Consider the following 21613-nt stretch of genomic DNA (forward strand, 5'->3'; position numbering starts at 1 on the left):
TTATGCCACTTCACTGGCTTGTTCCTCAAGACCCAACCTTGTCTCTGGCTTTCCTCTAGTATCATCATCAATACATCGAGTTTTATTTTTATCTATGAAATTTCCTCATCAATTTCCTCTTGACTCATCCTCATGCCATTTTTCTTGGCAATTTTTGTCTTCATCTTTCTCCTGTTGTGGTCTTCCTCAGAACCTTTGTTATGACTATCAGTAGCCAACTTCTTCTCCTCTCTTCATGAGCTCCTCACTCACTCACTATGAGTTGCATTAAAGCCTCTGCAACAGCAAGTCCTCCTTGCTGCAACTTACCCCACCAAGCTTTCCGCTATACTTGGTATTTTGGCAAGCACTTGGTTCTCTATCTCTGGAACCTCCTTTGAGAACTTCTCTCTGCTCCTTCTAGGCTTCAACACTTTTGCATCTCCTGGGAACACAATTGTCCTCTTGTATTTAAATCACCATAAAATACTTGGTTCTGACCACCTCTTCTTTCACTTAGAAAGCCTTAGCAGCTTCTTTCAACCCTTAGAAACTCTACCCACATCTTCTGTGGAATCTCCTTTGTCATCTGCAACAATACCTTTGCAGTAACAAGTCTGCTTCTTGCTACATATGCTTTACTAAGCTTCTCCCCTCTTCTGATATCAGTCTCTTAGTATTTCTCTGGTTCTTTCCTCTATAACCAATTTACGCACTCCTTGCTCTAAATGTTGCAACCTTCTCACCTTCCTTTGTTGTTATCTGTGCATCAATGTACAAACACACAGTCTCCAATCAAATCAAAACAGAACATATCACCTCACTTTCATGATCTCTGCATGATCTTGTTCCACCATTCCACCTGTACCTTGAATGGATTGTCCTCTCTTTCTTGCATCTGCAAGTTCTGCTACACATCACCCCTATGTGCCTACTTTCTATCAGATTAAAATCTAATCGCCCTTGCCTGCATAAACACTTTAACACATAACTATGTTTTAATTATTTCACATAGATTTTATTTTTTCTATTTTAACACCAATTCTTTCAATTACAATTATGCTCTGATACCAAATGATCCAGGGTTACCCCCGCTTACACCCACAATATGCATATAAAATGCATAATCACATTTGTCTTGCCCCAGGAATATCATTTCCCCTGCCTAGTCAAACCTTCATTCGATTAAGGTTTAAGGCTTCTTCATTAACTTGATTATGCGGAAACATGTTATTTGACTACACATAGTCTTACCCTTCATTGACCTTTAAGCGGAACTTAATTCAACCTTATTAACCTTGCTTAATCGTTAAGCCTCGTATAATAACCATAGTCGCTCTTATACTATGGTTAAGGCGGACTTAACCCATAAACCTACAACCGTGCATTATTTCTAAATTATACCCCTTTTTAATAGAAATACACATTAGCTTACCTTTCAACCAATCCACGACCCTTGCACATTTACCAACGTTTACCTTTATCGGGTTCCTTCTCCACCGTAGATTTCAACCCCACGATCTGACGGTTGATGTCCTTTCCTGATCATCAAACTTGCGTGACAATCCTCTATCATTGATCTACACTCAATGGATCTGACAGTCCATGATGATATTGGGTGAGTCACAAGCACAGAGAATACAAGCCCGATAAAGCAGTTTTCTCTCTCCACCCTCGTGCTACGTGTCAATTTATAAGTGGAATCAGGTGACTACCCTCTAATACCACTTACCACTTTTTCTCCACCCGATAACCTGCTTATAATTTTAAATCTTCCTTTCTTCTTGAATAACTCCCAAGCTTGTTAACATCCAATGGCTATAGATCTTCTACATCGAAGGCTGTGACGGCTTCTCCGAATGCCTCCTCTACTATTGTTTATATCAATCTCCGTCGTTCATTTCTTGACACCAGTCTACATGATTTAATCTTGGCCGCTCATTTCCATTGACCTCGTCCATTGATCTCTAAGATCCAATGGTTCCTATGCGTTCATTATTCATCTATCGCCTTACTTTGACTTTGCGTCATTTATTCAGTGTTTTGGGGTTTCATTTTTTCTTCAAGGTTTTGACCTTCTACTCTTCCACTACTCAACTCTCTCTAATCTTAACTCCATGAATTTTCACATCACTACCTCTCTAGAGCATTATTCTAAATCTCCAATTGGATTCAATGACCCATTATGATTCTTCCGAATCATTTTCCTCCTCTGTGTACTTCTACAGAACTCTACCTGCAACCTCTATTACAGAATACACACTTACAAGTGATTCAATCATTCAATATTCATTTCACACATCTATACAATTCTGGAATAAACCTTTGTATATATAAATATAAACAATTGATGACATATCGAGACTCTTTATTCCTCAGGCCTCATCTTCAATATCAGTGGCCTCTACTTTACAGTCTACCTATAGGCTTATAGTCACACCCTAGCTAGCACTATCTAACTAGTTAACTATCTACTGTCTAACCATTTAACTCCCGTTTATGCCCTTTAGGCTTACATTTATACCAGAAAGGTTTTGTTGAACTAATTCTGGTTCCAATCCTTAATCTATTGAACTGACTCCTAAATGTCCTCTAAGTCCACTTCTACTCCAGTTAATACCTAAGAATCCTCTCTAGTTCCTCGAATGATGAAACTACCTTAAGAGTTATAAGTGACATCTAAAGCTCTCGTCATTATTGACCACTCATGTTCTCCTTCATTCGATAGCATTTACAAACATCCTCACAACATCTAATTAATTCCTATCCTACTCACTCAAAAGCATAAATAGTACATTAACTTAACACTTACGAAACCAACTTCCCTAAAACACATGACCCCCTATGTCTACTAGAATAAAATGATTTCCCTTGCATTGAATGCTCCTGCATCATCTTCTAAATGAGAGGCATAAATCAATTAAATATATAAAACAAAAATAATACATTTTTTATTTAATTTTATTATAATCATCTCAACCATCTCAAATAAACTCAATTGACAAATATATATAAATAATTTTCTTTTAATATAATATATTTGATAAGAGATACAATTTTATGTAGGTTAATTTTATATTTTATTTAATTATATCTTGTAGCAAGGGTTAAGTATTTATTTCATCTTCAAATTATGGGATGGAATACTAACCCCTTTCATTCCATAAATTTAAAAACCGTTATCCTTAAAAGATGCATTCAAAGATAATATTCTTTTCACTTTGACTTCCTTGATTCCTCTGAGTCGCTTGATTCCATTGAGTACTGCTCAAATTGTAGATAAAGTCCAAAATGAAGGGAATTGCAATCAGTAGGGGTGTGTAAACATGTGGAGGACGAGTCGGCTTGGGCAGCTCGACTCGCCCTTCCACTCATATATATACAACGAGGGTTGGAGCGAATATCCATCATTCGATCAAGCAACAAACGAGCTCCTTTGGTGATGCGAAGGAAAAGGGTGTGAGGTGTAGATTAAGAAGAAGGCGCAGGAATAGATGCGCCCGTTCTTGGGCAAGGCACACAGCAACACGAGTTTGGTTATTGGTTTAGGGTGCGGTGAAGGTGCCGAGACTTGACACAGGTGTCTTGGGTGGCTCAGGTGAGCGCCCGCCCATCGTGCAAGGATAAACGGTGGAGACTTGGTGGAGTCGCCCGCCAATGCAAAGTTGGTGAACAATGGAATGTTGGTGACGCTAGGTGAACGGTGGAATGTTGGTGAAGCCAGTTGTGTGAAGAGGGTGTCTTAGTGACTTGGTGGAGTCACCCGCCTGTCGTACACGAAACAAGGTTCAGTTGTGAAGTGCGGAAGGCAGCTCGTGTGAGGGCGCGCCCGCCCGACTTGGGCAAAGAATCTTGGTTATCACACGAAGGTGTGATGAAGTTGTAAATTTGGCTAAGTATGAAACTTGGTGTTTCCAAGTATACTTGTAAATCTTTGTAATATTGAAGATTGTATAATATATTATTCGGGCAGACTCATTGTTCAGGGAGTTGCCCCTCCCTTTATACAGTGCAATTGTGTTCTCTTATATAATTGTTGTTGATAATGAATGTATATGGGTGTTCATTAGTATAAAGGAAACATTAATAATTACTTGGTTGTGAAACAAAAACTATGTAGGATAAGTGGTTAGGCGTAGTCCACAAGTATTGGTGAAAAGAAAGTGTTTGGTGGTGCCGCACCTCGCCAAGCGCAGTTGAAAGGCTGCCAAGGCTCTGGCGTCATGATAGGTGGTATCAGAGCAAGGTTTCTCGTGACGAAGTACAGGTGGTATACACCTGGAAATTGGTGATAGCGAAGCAGGTACGTGCAGGTGAATTAAGTTGTTTCACATACAAGTGAAACAAGAGCTAGTTCATGGTTGCAGGCAACTTGGTAAATATGTTGGATGGTTGAAACTAGATCGCAAAGAAAGAAACTGTTAGCAATGGCAGGTGAAGCTCAAGTTGGATCTAGTCATGGTGCAAAGGATGCTACTATGGCATTCATTGAAAGAGTGTTGGAAAGGATGGAGGACTTAGAGGCTTACTGGACTAAGAAGATGAACTTGGTCGAGAAGGATCAAAAGGCCAATTTGGAGATGAGGGAAGAGCTCGAGGAACTCCAGACTCAACACGAGTACACTGATCTTCTGTGTACACAACTTGAAGTAAAGGTCAAGGAGATTGAAGAGGCAAGAGATCGAGGCTTGGCAGAGATCGTGAACTTGCAGAAATCTCTTGATGAAGCCAGAGATGAGATCGCAGTGTTGAAGAAGTTGAAAATAATTAATATTATTTTGTATTAATGGAGAAATGTTTACATAAGTTGTAACGTATCTCCTTAGTTCAGGATTTGTTCCTAAAGTTTAGGAGTTTGTTTGCAACTACCTAATTTCTAGTGATGTACTTAATGATGTAATCTTTCATTCATGAATAGGAGAGTGTACGGAGAGATTTCTCTTTGTATGAGTGCAGTCTCCAGGTGTGGTACTCACCTGTGAGCTACAACTCCTTGGTATCAGAGCGCAGAGTAGGGACAGCCTTAATTTTTTTTTAGGATGCATCATTGATTACAGAACTCTAGTGGCATATTTGTAGAATCAGGTGGACTCCAATAACACCTAGAGCATAGGTCTTAGATGACTGATCATCTCTGAGCGTAAGAAAGTGTTGGTGCGGTTTTGACGTGAACAATCGCGCCACTTTTTAGCAGAAAGAAGAGCCGGCGCGGGTATTTAAGGAATAGTCGCACCACTTGGCGCGGTTCTAAGGGTGATAAGCGTGCTAGCGCACCAGAAAGTACAATTGGCGTGGAAAATCAAGGATTAATCACGCCAATTTTGGGCGCGGGCATTTCACTGTCAAAGGAGCGCCAATCTCTTTCTCTTTGAAAAATCTGCAATTTTTTTTGCAGATCGGAGTTGCCTGGTGGTGGCACTTTGAATTTTTGACTCTGTTCGGTGGCAGCAGAGCGAAATAGCTCGGTGGTGGCGTATTGGAGTTCCTGATCTACTCGGTGGTAGCATATTGGACTTGCCCGGTGGTGACATGTTGGAGTTCCGGATTTGTTCGGTGGCAGCAGATTGAACTTGCCCAGTGGTGGCGTATTGGAGTTCCGGATCTGTTCGGTGGCAGTAGATCAGATTTTCCCTGTGGTCGCGCATTGGAGTTCCGGATTTGTTCAGTGGTAGCAGATCGGACTTGGCCGGTGGTGGCACATTAAAGGTACAAATTTTTTTTCTTCAACAAAACAGAGGTTCGGATATGGTATAAATCAATATGAATAACAGTTTAGAATCGTATCTCCACGAGTCTAACAAACTCGATGGATCAAATTTCAACAACTGGAAATTCAAGATGCAGACTTTACTTGAAAGTGCAAATGCGTGGTCGATCGTGACAGGAAATGAGTTGAGATCGGGATCACCCAAAAAAGAACAAGATTGGGATTAAAGGGAGACAAAAGCAAAGGTCATATTGAAGATGTCTGTCAAGGACAATGTTATCCCACAGATTAGAGACTGTAAATCGGGCGTTGACATTTTGACGACCATTAAAAACCTATACTAGATGCAGAATTCAAACCATGTCTTGTCACTCAAAGGCAAGTTGTTTGCATTGAAGATGGAGGAGAATGAATTCGTTGTTGGATTCATTGCGAAAGCCAAAGACCTGAAGGACAAATTGGGAGATATCGGAGAGAAGGTTTCCGATTTAGATCTGGTCACGATCATGTTGAATGGAAAGATTGATGATTACTAGACATTTATCACAGGGCTGTCATCAAGGGGGAAAGCCCCTTCATTTGAAGAGCTGACATGGATTCTGATACAAGCATAAGAGCGACGAAAAAATTTGAAATCTCAGAGCAATGACTTTGCTCTGATGGCAAAAAGGAGATAGTTTTAAGGGAAGCAGCATCAGCAACCGCAGTAGCAGCAGCAGAGAGGAGCCAACACATTTCAGAAGAGACCATTTAAAGGTATGTCTGCTAATAATTTTCCCATCAAGATGTTTTTACTATGGGAAACCTGGACATGAGATTAGGGATTGTTGTAAGAGGGAGGCAGACGAAGGAAGAAACAAACAGAGAAAACATAAGAGTTACTTCATTAAGGAAGAAGAGGATCATAGCCACGAACTTTTACTATTTATAGTCGATTGTGCTCTTTCAACCTCAAAGGAAGATGAGGATGACATATGGTATGTTGACTCTGGCGCATCCTCACATATGACTGGTAAGAAGGATTGGTTTGAATTTCTTGAAGAAACTTCATGTGGGTCAAAAATCTATTTAGGAGATGATAGTGGACATGAGATCAAAGGACATGGTGACATTCCTGTAAAATTACCTAGCGGTGACATTAGACACCTTAAAAATGTATTGTATGTTCTACGAATTAAGAAAAATTTGGTCTCTATCTCAATGCTTACTCATCAGGACATGCAAGTTCAATTCTTTAAGACTAACTGTGTCATTAAGGATAGCCAGATGGAAACAGTTGCAACATGAGTGCACATGGGGAACCTGTACAGACTAGATGTGAAGAGTATGCCACAGCAGGCAATGGTTGCAGCTGGATCGACAGCCAAAAATCTCTAGCATCAGAGATTCAGCCATCTTAATCTGCAAGACCTCATCCTACTTCAGAGAAAAGGTATGGTCGATGGACTCCCTGTTTTCCATAATGTTAAGCTGGATTGTCATGGATGTGCATTAGGGAAAATGCATAGAGAAAATTTTCCTTTGCATGTTAATAGAAAGGAAAGAGACATTTTAGAACTGGTGCATACAGACATCTGTGGACCCATGCAAACCAGGTCATTAGGAGGAGCATACTACTTTCTCTTATTTACAGATGATTTCACTATATTCTCATGGGTATACTTTTTGAGTAAAAAGAGTCAAGCTTTTCAGTATTTTAAAGTGTTTAAATCCATGGTAGAAAATCAGACAGGAAAAAGGATAAAAATTCTCCACTCAGATCAAGGGGGAGAATACAGGTTGGGAGAGTTCATGAATTTCTGCAAGCATCATGGGATTGTGCAACAGTTTACAGTGCCTCACACTCCATAGCAGAATGGAGTGGCAGAACGAAAGAACAAAACTCTTGTGGATTGCGCAAGGAGCATGCTTCAAGGTAAGGGTCTATCAAATGGTCTTTGGGCACAAGCTGTTAACACTGCTGTATATTTAAAGAATAGGAGTCCTACTAGATGTCTAGGCTTCAAAACCCCTTTTGAAGCATTGTTTGGATTCAAACCAGTAGTGAGTCATTTAAGAATATTTGGGTCAAAAGCTTATGCTCATATACCTAAGGCAGATAGGAAGAAGTTAGACCCTAAAGCCCTGAAATGTATATTTGTTGGATATGGCACTGAGTACAAGGCATATAAGTTATTTAATCCTGTGACTCACAAGGTTTTTGCAAGCAGAGATGTCATATTTCATGAACAAGTTGAAGAAGGAAAGAATGACTCTAACAGTGATTGCCACATTCCATTGCTATTAGAAGAAAACAGTGAGGAGGATGGAGAGCAGGAGGAGAAACAAGAAGAAGAAGTAACAGATGATGTAACCAATGAAGATGCAAGCTCGGAAAAGGTTGAAATTGAGGTAAGTCCCCTACCAAGGAGATCAGGTAGGAAGATTCAATTATCTTCTAAATTGAAAGGCTATGCATTAATGTCAAAGATTTTAAACATTGTAGAACTTGCAAATTATGAGGAAGCAAGTAAATCTGATGCATGGAGGGTTGCAATGTATGAGGAAATAGAGTCAATAAATAGAAACCATACTTGGGATTTGATTGAATTGCCTAAAGGTAAAACCCCCATAGGATGTAAATGGATGTATAAACCAAAATTAAATGCAGATGGGAGTATAGAGAAACTTAAAGCTAGACTGGTAGCAAAGGGTTACTCATAGCAAGAGGGAATAGATTTTGATGACACCTTTGCTCCTGTAGCCAAATTAAAAACCATTAGAATGCTAATTTCCTTAGCAACAAAACACAAATGGCAGCTACACCAGCTAGATGTCAAGACTGCATTTCTAAATGGTGACTTGAAAGAAGAAATTTATTTAGTATAGCCTGAAGGTTTTGTGAAAAAGGGACATGAACATCTTGTGTGTAAATTGAAAAAGGCACTTTATGGTTTAAAACAGGCACCCAGGTCGTGGTATGAGAAAATTGACTCATTTTTTGTTCAGCATGGCTTTCCTAGAAGCTTGAATGATGCAAATCTGTATACCAAGTTTAATAAATAGAGGAAAATTATTTTGATTTCTTTGTATGTAGATGATATGATCATAACAGGGAATGCTAACAATCTGATCAAAGAAATCAAGCAGCAGATGTCACAAGTGTTTGAGATGAAAGATCTCGGAAACCTTCATTATTGTTTGGGATTGGAGGTATGGAGAGATTCTGGACAAACTTTTCTTACTCAAGGAAAGTATGCCAGAAGCTTGTTGGAAAGGTTCGGAATGGAATAGTGCAGATTAGCAGCAACACCATTACAGCAGAATTTAAAGTTGAGCAGTGACGATGGTACTAAACAGGTGGATGCTACCATGTACAGACAGCTAGTTGGCAGTTTGATATATCTGACTACAACTAGACCAGATTTGGCATATTTTGTTAGTATGTTGAGCTAGTTCATGTCAAAACCACTCGAAAGTCACTGGGTCGCAGCAAACAGTGTGTTGAGGTATCTTAGTGGTACTAGTAATTATGGAATTTTGTACACTCACACTTCTAATGTTATTCTAGCAGGTTTTTCGGATTGTGATTGGGCAGGTAACTTGGATGATCGAAGATCTATCATAGGTTACGCATTCAACATTGGATCTGGGGTCATAGAATGGAGCAGCAAAAAGCAACACACTGTAGCTCTAGCTTCATGTGAAGCTGAGTACCAAGCATTGTGTGCAACCACATGTGAAGTTATCTAGTTGAGAAGACTTCTCAACGATGCAGGAGAAGAGAAAAAAGAATCAACCATTATAAAAACCAACAACTAGAGTACCATCAAGCTTGCATACAATCCAGTCTTTCATAAAAATACCAAGCATATCGACACTCAGTTTCATTTTGTTCGAGAGAAAATACAGTCAAAAGAAATATGTGTGGAATATTGTAAAACTTGTGATAACATGGGTGATATTTTTACTAAGCCTCTTGGGCGTGTAAAGTTTGAATTGTTTAGAGGGATGCTAGGAGTTCCAGATAATCCTTTCTCCATTAAGGGGGGGAGTTGAAAATAATTAATATTATTTTGTATTAATGGAGAAATGGTTACATAAGTTGTAACATATCTCTTTAGTTCAGGATTTGTTCCTAGAGTTTAGGAGTTTGTTTCCAACTACCTGATTTCTAGTGATGTACTTAATGATGTAATCTTTCATTCATGAATAGGCGAGTGTACGGAGAGATTTCTCTTTGTATGAGTGCAGTCTCCAAGTGCAGTACTCACCTGTGAGCTATAAGTCCTTCTTTTTAATTCAAATCTGATTTTTATCTGAAGAAGGTTGTGAGGCATAACTCAGGTGGAGGAGTGCCTCATGTGAAAGTCAAGGAACCAGAAGCCTATGATGGTACAAGGAGTACAAAGACTCTTGGAAAAATTCTATGGGACATGGAACAATACTTGGAATGCTCGGGTCTATCTGATGATGAGACAAAGGTGAAAGTAGTTGCTCAGTTCTTGACGTAGGATGCTAAGATGTTGTGGCGAAGGAGGATGGATCAGGTTGCCAATGGCAGTGTTGGTGACATTACTTCGTGGGATGAGATGAAGAAGGCTTTGCAGACGCATTTCAGTCCTTAGGATGAAACGGGGGAAGAAGGGATGAAGATTAAGTTCAAAAAGCAAACAGGGAACCTACTGACATATCAACACGAGTTTGCAAGTGCGGTTCTAGAACTTCCTGACATGGCGGATAGGGACAAGGTGTTCAACTTCATTATTGGATTGAAGCCTTGGGCATGCAATGAAGTGAAGGGGTAGAGTATTAAAACACTTGAGGAAGCTTTTTTTGCTATGGACAGGTTGGTGGAGCATTATGATAATACTTTTGATGATAGAAAGAAGAAGTCCAATAAGCCGAAAGAGAAGAAGAAGGATGATGCTTCGAAATCAGATGATAAGTTGAAGACGAAGAAAGGCTTGAAGTCTTGGATATGTTCTAAACCACATATGGTGAAGAATTGTCCTTCTAGATCGAAAGTGGCCGCTATTTCACAGTATAATACGAAGAATGAAGAATCTTATGTGGGGATGATGCAGATATTTGGTGATGTTGTTGCTACAAAGGTGGTCTCTCGAAGGGATCTTGAGAGGAATAGTTTGGAATATGTTCTAATGAAGATTGGGAGTGCTGATATACTCACTATGGTGGATAGTGGGGCTACTGATCCAGGTGGATATTGGTGGCCACCTGCCAGGTCCACCTGGACCCCCACCATTGTCTTTCTCAGCATTTTCAGTTTCCTTAATTGTAGCACAGTTTACTATTTTTAGCAGTTTTTCGGGTCCTGAACTTCCGGAGCCGTTTTGAGGCCCTAAACGACGTTTTTCTTGGAATTCTGGGGCGACCGAGCCCAATGTTGCCTCCCAAAGTGGTAGTACTCGGATAGATCTTTCTAACGAGCTATCGTACACGTCAAACGGAGATCATATGCCAAAGTTACGACCCCGGGAAATTGATGTACCAATTTACCCAAACGGGGCCCACAATTTGGCGTTTCATCTTCTAGGGTTAGGTTTCGGTATGTGAAGGGTTTTCCATTGTTTCTCAACAATAAATAGGCCTTCGAGCCTCATTGTAATACAGTTCAGAACAGTTGAGAGGCATGTAGCCATCACATCTCTTCTCAGAGATAAGCTACCATCGCCCTAGCTAGTTTATTGCCATTTCTGTTTGTAAGCATATGTCAGTATTTTCCATTAATGAAATGAAGTATTATTTCCGTTGCATCTTTGTGTATATGGTTATCTCTGTACTTTGTTGCGTTCCTGTTTAAATCTGGATCAGTGGTATCAGAGCGGTCTGCTTTTTCTCTGTTTTTCTTTGCATGTCCCCAACAAGGTCGGGATATAAGGAGTTAGAGCTTGAACTGGTGGAACCTTTGCAAGACCAGCCTCGCAAATCCCGACGGCCTCCCATGGCGGACGAGAAGAAAGACGAGGGGGCAAGAGATCCCATCAAAATCTTGCTCGAAGAAGCGCTCGAGCGACAACGGAACGCGATGATGGACAGCTTTGCGCAGATCCTTCAGCGGCTACCCAGAAGCGGCGCATCGGCTTCCAGCAGTTCCTCTGGAAACGCCACACCCTTTAAGGTACAAGTTAATTTTGAAATCCCCATATTCGAGGGTCAGATAGACGCCGATGCCGTAGATAAATGGTTAAATCTGCTAGAGGGTTATTTTTCTGTTCATGAATTTTCGAGGCGGGAAAAGATTGTTTTTGCTCTTCTCAAAGCAGCCCCCCACGTCAAGGACTGGTGGGAAACCTACTGCGAGCAGAAGGATGAAAGTACTGGCTCACTATTTTCAGCCGCACCCACCTGGGATTCGTTCCGGGATGCCATCAAGGAGCAGTACTACCCTGTCGGAAGCTATGAGGATGAATACATAAAGTGGACCACGCTGCGGCAGGGAAGGGACCAAGATGTGCCGGAGTTCACCAATCTTTTCCATACCCTTCGCACAAACTTGGGTATCAAGGATTCGGAGCAACATTTGATACTCAAATACCGTGGCTGCCTGCACAAGTACATCCATGAAGAAATACAGTTCCTAAACATCCCCTCGCTCGGCGCAGCATACCGGTATGCCGTCAAAGTCGAGCAGAAGTTTAAACAAAAGAAGCGAGACTTTGGATCTGCGAATCCAAAGCAGGGGAAAGGTGCCCCTAAACCACAGAACAAAGGACAAAGCCAAGGCGGGACAGCCCAAGACAACCAGCTGAAGCTGCAAGCAAAGAGCAACGCCGCGAAGCCAAGAAAGGACACTGGAAAATGGTGCGAGTTCCATAAGAGCTCCACTCACAACACAAGTGAGTGTCGGGCCAAACAGTCACTAGTGGCTGAGCTAAAGGTTTCAGAATCAGATGCATGTTCCGACTCTGAGTCAGAACCCGATAAGGGGTATGAAAAAGGGAAGCAGATCATTGATGCGGATCCCAGCGCCACTGTTGCTACCGCAAAGATCCAGAAAAATGAACCCGAAGATCCAGAGGAGGAGGAGCGTCTCTTCCACTCCCGGATGTGGGTCAAGGGCTCCCCGATATAGTTCATTGTTGATAGCGGGAGTCAAAAGAACCTCATTTCGGCAGAGGTCGTGAAGCGGTTGGCCTTACCGACCACAACACATCCACAACCATACACCATTGGGTGGCTTTACCAAGGGGGAGATCTTCGCGTGAGCCAGCAGTGTCGCCTTCCATACAACATCAAGCTCCCCTTGAAGTTTGTGATGTATTACTAGGACAACCATACTTGTGGAAGCGACATGCTGTGTATGAATCAAGGCCCCGTGCTGTTATTATTACATTGGGAAATAAGTTGTTCAGGATACCAGAGGTACCACCACCTGCCGCCATCTCTTTGATTACTGCAAAACAATGCAGTAAGATCATTTCCAAAACCAGGAAATTTGTTTTCCTGATGATACGCCCTCAAGGGAAGAAGAAGACAGTGGCCGCGGCCTCCAAACGAGGTCCCTCTGCACGGCAGCTACAAATGGACAAGATTGTGGAGGAGTACAAAGACATCTTCACCTCCCCGGCAGGGGTTCCTCTGCACTGTCAAGTCAAGCACTCCATTGATCTGACCCCAGGTGCGCCGCTACCCAATGGACCAATTTATCGGCGCTCCGTTCTGGAGAACAATGAAATCAAGAGGCAGATTCAGGGGCTCCTACAGAAATGTCACATCCGTCCGAGTTCTTCGCCCTGTGGGAGCCCGATAGTGTTGGTACAGAAGAAGGATGGGACGTGGAGACTCTGTATTGACTATCGGGCGCTGAACAAGATCACTGTCCGTAATAGGTACTCGATCCCGCGGATTGATGACCTCCTAGACCAACTAAAGGGGGCGAAATATTTCAGCAAGATCGATTTGAAGTCAGGATATCACCAGGTACCAATTGAACCCTCAGATGTGTGGAAGACTGCCTTCAAATCCAAGGAGGGCCTCTTCGAATGGTTGGTCATGCCTTTCGGATTGACGAATGCTCCTGCAGCCTTTATGAGGCTAATGGATGACATCTTGCGGCCATTCACCAACTCCTTTGTAGTAGTATACTTGGATGACATTCTGATCTTCAGCCAGAGTTGGGAAGAGCACCTCCACCACATCCGACAGGTTCTCCAAACACTGCGGCAACACAAGCTATGTGCCAATTTGGAGAAATGCACTTTTGGCATGACCGAGGTCCAGTATCTGGGATACATCATTGATGAACAGGGGGTGCATGTCGATCCAGCCAAGGTCCAAGTCATTCGGGATTGGCCCTCTCCAACCACTCTAACAGAGCTCCGCAGCTTTCTAGGTCTTGCCAACTTCTACCGCAGGTTTGTGTTGGGATTTTCTCATATTTCTTGGCCCTTGAGTCAAGTCACCAAGGGCGGGGCGAAAGCAAAATTCTTTTGGTCTGAATCTCAACAGAAGGCATTCAGGGAGTTGAAGGATCACCTCTGCACGGCACCAGTGCTCGCGTTACCAGATTTACAACAACCATTTGAGGTCGAGACAGATGCCTCTGACTATGCTATTGGGGCAGTCCTTACTCAACATGGACATCCAGTGGCATATCACAGTGAAACACTTTCAGACACAGTCCGGAAGTACCCCACTTATGATAAAGAGATGTATTCCATTGTACAGGCCTGCCGACAATGGAAGCATTACATTTTGGGGAAGGAAACGGTCATCCACACAGAACACCGACCTCTGCAATTCATACAGACCCAAGGGAAATTGCAGAATGATCGCCATCAGAAGTGGTCTACATACTTGCAACAGTTTCACTTGAATATCAAGTATAAAAAGGGCAGCACCAATAATGTTGCAGATTGCCTCAGTCGACCACCGATCATGGCGCTAACCACCGTGCTCAACTCTTGCGGGCACGAGACTTCTGATTGGCCACTTCTATACAAAAGCGACCCAGAATTCGGCCACACATACCAGACACTCTTGGAGGGTCGGCAAGTTGCAGATTTTCACCTCCAGGATGCCCTATTATGCCACCTCGGTCACCTTTGTGTTCCTTCAAGCGAGCGTGCCAAGATGATTTGGGAAGCACACTACAGTCGGGCTACTGGGCATTTCGGGGTCGAGAAAACAGTGGCAGTACTGCAAAACTATTTCTATTGGCCGAATCTTCGACAGGATGTTGGGAAGTACATCCGATCATGTACTGCCTGTGCCATTGCCAAACCGACCATTAAGAAGCAAGGCCTCTATACCCCGTTGCCTACCCCTAGTCGACCTTGGGAATCCATCTCCATGGATTACATGTCAGGCCTTCCTTCCACTAAGCATGGAAATGACTGTGTTTTTGTGGTCGTCGACAGGTTCTCAAAGATGGCCATTATGATGGCCTGCAAGAAGAATATCACAGCAGAAGCCACTGCTAAACTCTTCTTTGAACGAGTGTGGGTGCACTTTGGGATCCCACAGTCTATCATCTCAGATCGGGACAGTCGGTTTCTCAGCACATTTTGGTCCAGTCTCTGGTCAATGCTGGACACCAAACTCACGAAGTCCACAGCCTTCCATCCTCAAACTGATGGCCAGACAGAGGTTGTCAACAGGATGATTGTGCACATTCTGCGCATGTATAACTCAAAGCATCCACGCACATGGGACGAGAGCCTCCCCTATGTTCAGCACAGCTACAACCGAGCTCTTCACAGCTCCACTGGCCATAGCCCTTTTCAGGTGGGTTTAGGATTCCAGCCACTATGCCCCATTGATGTGGCCATGCCACTTGCAGCTACTCACATGAATTCAGCTCATGTCCAGTGCGAAACAGATAAGGCCACCAGCTTCATTGAGCGCATCCAACATATTCGCCAGCAGGTCCATGACATTCTTGAGAAATCAAATGCCAAGTAAAAGCAGCGACATGATCAACACCAGGTGCCACACAAGTTTCAGGTGGGCGACAAAGTCTGGTTGCATTTGCAAAAGGAACGCCTTACTGGAGCCTATCGGAAATTGAGACCACTTCGATATGGTCCTTACACCATTACTAAGGCTATGGGAGACAATGCATTTGAGCTCAACATTCCCCCATTCCTTGGCCTGCACCCAGTGTTCAATGTGGACCGCCTTCGGCCATACTTTCCACCATTGCTAGACACATCCGACATTGCAGAACAGCTCAAACCCACAGAATTAAATCCCGATTGCATGGAACAAGCTGCAACTGATCGGATCATGGACACACAGATCAAGAACACTCGCCAACAGCATATCCAACTGTATCGAGTTGTCAAAGCAGGCCAACTCCTTCAGCAGGGCAAGTGGCTCACCAGGGAACAAGTTCAGCAGAGGTTTCCTCATCTCATGGAGGAGCTCAACGCAATGGGGACCATTGCTTCCTAAGGGGGGAGGAATGATCTAGGTGGATATTGGTGGCCACCTGCCAGGTCCACCTGGACCCCCACCATTGTCTTTCTCAGCATTTTCAGTTTCCTTAATTGTAGCACAGTTTACTATTTTTAGCAGTTTTTCGGGTCCTGAACTTCCGGAGCCGTTTTGAGGCCCTAAACGACGTTTTTTTTGGAATTTTGGGGCGACCGAGCCTTATGTTGCCTCCCAAAGTGGTAGTACTCGGACAGATCTTTCTAACGAGCTATCGTACGCGTCAAACGGAGATCGTATGCCAAAGTTACGACCCCGGGAAATTGATGTACCAATTTACCCAAACGGGGCCCACAATTTGGTGTTTCATCTTCTAGGGTTAGGTTTCGGTATGTGAAGGGTTTTCCATTGTTTCTCAACAATAAATAGGCCTTCGAGCCTCATTGTAATACAGTTCAGAACAGTTGAGAGGCATGTAGCCATCACATCTCTTCTCAGAGATAAGCTACCATCGCCCTAGCTAGTTTATTGCCATTTCTGTTTGTAAGCATATGTCAGTATTTTCCATTAATGAAATGAAGTATTATTTCCGCTGCATCTTTGTGTATATGGTTATCTCTGTAATTTGTTGCGTTCCTGTTTAAATCTGGATCAGCGACTCACAACTTCATGAGTGAAGATACTACGAGAAAGATTGGGCTGAAATTTGTACTGGTGAAGGCATAGATAAAGACAGTCATTTCTCCTCCTGATTGTGTTCTTGGTGTAGCTGAAAAGGTGGACACAACACTAGGTGAGTGGACCGGGAATGTCGACTTCACTATAGTGTGGATTGATGACTATGAAGCTGTGCTGGGGATGGAATTCTTGAAACAATTCGATGCTATGATTGTTCCACATTTGAACAAGCTATACATTTACGATGGAGGGGAAGATGTACTGATTGGTGTTCCAACCATTGGTGTAACAAAGCCTGATTGTAAGTTGGCAGTGATGCAAATGGAGGATCGGAAGTGCATGGAGGACATGAGTAAACGGTTTTCTACAGTTGAGACAAAGCTTACCAAGTGGTCATTGGTCATCAAGACACTTTCTGATAGTATCTTGGATTTGTCAAGAAGGCTAGAAGTGGTTGAGGATGATGATGATGATGAGGAGGCATATGCGAGGCCGAATGTCTGGGAGGAGGATCAGGTCACTTATCTACAGAGGATGGAGATAGATAATCCTGACAGATGGATTGAGATTATTAGTGAGGGTGAGCCTTTAGGCTCTACTCCCTTTACATCTTCTTAGATGACATAGAAGATGGGGCTTATTGTTAGCTGCTCATGGCAGTGAGTCCTTAAAACAGGTTGAGTAGGTATGGCAGATGGTGCAGGGATGGCTTGGAATCAAGCATCACGACATGTTGCAGATGGGATGGAGTTTCCATGGACCTGAGCATGGGAGAGATTCTTGGTGAGTCCAGGATGTGGTAGAATTCGAGATAGGCTGGTGAAAGCATAAGGATGGACATTCTTATGATTTGAATATGACAGTTGGACTGATCACCCGACTAGTTAAAGTCATGGGGGCTAGCAGTGTACCAGAGAGATGTTGGCATCAGGTAGACAAGGAGGACAGTTCACAGGATGGGACGACACATGATGGAGATGGAAGTTCTATATACGTTGCAGGGATGTTTGTAGTATGTGGAGGAGTTGAGATCATGGACCGAGGATGAGACAGTTGTTGATGTTGATTTTGGTGGATGGCTACCAGGATGGTATGTTGTCAAGGATGACAACGATTTTAGGTGGAGGAGGATGTAAGGACCTGCAGTCCTTGGCAGACCCACCCGATGTGCGACCAAGTTTGGCAATGAACGAAGGTTGAAGAAATATGCGAAGTATGGAGCTCAGACTTAAAGTGCAAGGTGACATGTTATAATATGCATAGAAGGATAGAGCGAAGGCATGTTTATATAGCATGGGGAGCATGAGCGCTCAACCCACGGGCCGACCTACAACTTAGCAAAGGCCGACATATGTTTGAAGCGAATTGCGATGAGTAGCGGCGTGTAAACATGTGGAGGACGAGTCGACTTGGGTAGCTCGACTCACCCTTCCACTCATATATATACAATGTGGTTTGGAGCGAAGATCCATCATTCGATCAAGCAACGAACGAGCTCCTTTGGTGATGCGAAGGAAAAGGGTACGAGGTGCAGATTGAGAAGAAGGTGTAGGAATAGATGCGCCCAATCTTGGGTAAAGCACACCGCAAAACAAGTTCGGTTATTGGTTGAGGGCGCGGTGAAGGCTTCGAGACTTGACACGAGTGTCTCAGGTGGCTCGAGTGAGCGCCTGCCCGTTGTGCAAGGGTAAACGGTTGAGACTTGGTGGAGTCACCCACTAGTGCGAAGTTGGTTAACGATTGAACGTTGGTGAAGCCAGAGGAACGGTGGAACGTTGGTGAAGCCGGTTGTGGGAAGAGGGTGTCTTGGTGACTTGGTGGAGTCACCCACCCGTCGTACATGAAACAAGGTTCGGTTGTGAAGTGCGGAAGGCACCTCGTGTAAGGGTGCGCCCACCCGACCGACTTGGGCAAAGGATCTTGGTTATCACACGGAGGTGTCATGAATTTGTAAATTTGGCTAAGTATGAAACTTAGTGTTTCCAAGTATACTTGTAAAGTTTATAATATTGAAGATTGTATAATATATTCCTCAGTCACACTCATTATTCAGGTAGTTGCCCCTACCTTTATAGTGTGCAATTGTGTTCTCTTGTATAATGAATGCATATGGGTGTTCATTGGTATAAAAGAAACATTAATAATTATTTGGTTGCGAAACACAAACTATGTAGGATAAATGGTTAGGAGTAGTGAACATAAGTGTTGGTGAAAAGAAAGTGTTCGGTGGTGCCTCACCTCCCCAACCGCAGTTGAAAGACTACAGGTGTGACACGTGGGGTTGGCATGGTTGGGGGATCAAATTCTATTTTCTTTGGCAAACTGACAGAATTGATAATAAGACGATCTTTCTCACTCATATGGAGGAGAACAGACGGGCGGAGCCTTCCAACAACGGGATATGCGTGCTGCTTTAACATTAAGTCTGCTGCACAGTCTGCTGTTGGATTAAAATTCACAGCTATCGATGAAGATTCTTCTGTCGCGTTATCTCGGACAGCTAATTCGTAGTTTGTGTCAGTAGGGTTTCTGCTCTGGTGAAATGCCGCAGCAGCAGTAGTTTTAATGTCTTTGGACGAAGATGAGGGAGGGCGAGGCAATTACTGAAGCAAGTGGGGGAAATTGAGAATAGCAGAGTGGCCCCTCAAGGCGAAAGCTGCAACATCATGGGCAGAAGCTGCCATTTCTGGGGAAGAATAAGAGCCTAGCCAGATCCTGGCCCGCTTTCCAGGAACCCTAATTTCGGAGACCCAGCTTCCCCAGTCACGCTTTCTTACACCAACATAAAGTGAATGCCTTGCAGCTGATCTTCTGACTCTCTTCATCTGCCATGTCTTATTATTGTTATTGGTCTTGCTGCAATCCGCTCCGTCCGACATGGTGTTCATCTGCCATGTCTTATTATTGTTATTGGTCTTGCTGCAATCCGCTCCGTCCGACATGGTGTCCAAATTTAACTAGTGTGTGGCTCAATATACATAATAATGATGGAAGGAACTGCAGAACGCCTTAGGCCTATAAAGATTCTCGCAGCGGGGTCCTTTCGACCTATATTTTTCATGGCAGGGACCACGTCCTTTCGCGGGTATTATCTTTGGCCAACCTTCATTAATTGGGACGCAGGATTGCCCACCTGCAGATGCTTCTGGCCCACGCTGAAAAATAAATACACCATGTCAGTAAACATTACCCACCATACATCATTCTGGCCAACAAGGAGGCAAAAATGTCTAATAAATGTGAATTATAAAATATATACATATTTATATGCTTTTTTATTCGTCAGAGGTTTCTGATCAATTCCAGGTTTGTTGGATGCTAATGCTCCTTCTCATGTAACTTGTTTGAATGTAATAAAGCATTTTTAATATTATGGCTGAATTTAAGTTACATGAATGTAATAAAGCATTTTTAATATTATGGCTGAATTTAACTAAAGGGGAGATTTAGAAAATATTTCGAAATTTAAGAAACAAGAAAGTTAATCATTTCATTTTATTATTATCTCTTAAATTCAAAAGTAAAATACTTTTGGAAACAATGTATATAAAGATAGATGATCCATCCACACCGTAAAAGTTCCAATTATAAATGCCGAATATACATTACATATTTACAAATTACCCGAATCATATTTCACATAACAATAAAATATTTTTTTCATCGAAATGCTCAGTATTCTTATTCCTGATCACATTATATATGAGATTTGAAAATATAGCGTGAAATCTTGTCATCCCTGATCACATTATATGTATAACTGAGGTTTGAAAATATGGCGCGAAATCTTGCTATAGTGTCACGAAATCTTAGAAATCTTAGTAAATTGAATCAACACTCTTTTGGTATTCTCATTATAACTGAAATTAAATTTTATTTATAATTGAAATTTGAACTTATGGTGTTTAATGTTATGAATTTTATTTATAATTGAACTTTGAAAATATGGTGAAGATGTTCAAATCCAAGTTAATTGATGGAGAGGGAGAGATTAAACACACTATTTGTTAGTTGTCGTTTTCTGCTTTATGATACTTCTCTTTGTTTCATTTCTCTATTACAATGATCTATATATAGATTTGCTAAACATAAATTCATGTAAACTTTTTCACTTAACTTTTAGCATTTCTTAGTTCTTTTATCTTTTCTTAGCTTTTGGCTTTCTTGTCTTTTCTATAAAAAGTTTAAACTTCTAATCTAAACTTCAATTAACACATCTATATTCATGAATGGTGGGAGCACTTGTAAACATAAATACTACTGTGATTGGTGTAAGTGTGAGCTAGGCTTATATAGAAAAATTAACTCCAAATTTGTTTCAAGTATTTGCATACTTTGTTTTCTTGTAGTGGTTCCTCAACCTTTGATTAGTTTAAGTTTATCCTTGTTTTTATGCTAAATATCCCAAACCTGAATTTATTTTTTTTGTGTCTCCTTCTTAGGTTAATGTTGCAGCGCTCTCATTGTTTTATCCTTTTCCATTAACATTCTTAGGTTAATGTTGCAGCTTTCTCATTGTTTTATCCTTTTTCATTAACATTCTAAAAAACACTTAGGTCCATTCCTTTGCTCTTCATTTACTTAGACAAATTGTTTGTATGTGGATTGTTGCCACATGTAATTCTATTTTTCTTGGTCTTTATACTCATGTATTTTCTCATTCAACTCTTGAAACAAATGTCCATATTAAAATGTAATTTTTTCTCGCCTCCATTGTTAGAAAATCTTCTCACCATTTCCCTCTTCAAATTTTTCAAGGATCTCCATGCCTTCTTCTTCATTTTCACTTTTAGCTAAAACTAGAAGTGAATTCCTATCCTTCAAATTTGCATACTAAAAAATCTAGTTAAAAACATTTAAAACATCACTACA

Source organism: Pinus tabuliformis, chromosome 2_1 (genome assembly GCF_031772625.1).
Source record: "Pinus tabuliformis cultivar Carrire ecotype Pingquan chromosome 2_1, CPIR1, whole genome shotgun sequence".
Classification (NCBI taxonomy): Eukaryota; Viridiplantae; Streptophyta; class Pinopsida; order Pinales; family Pinaceae; genus Pinus; species Pinus tabuliformis.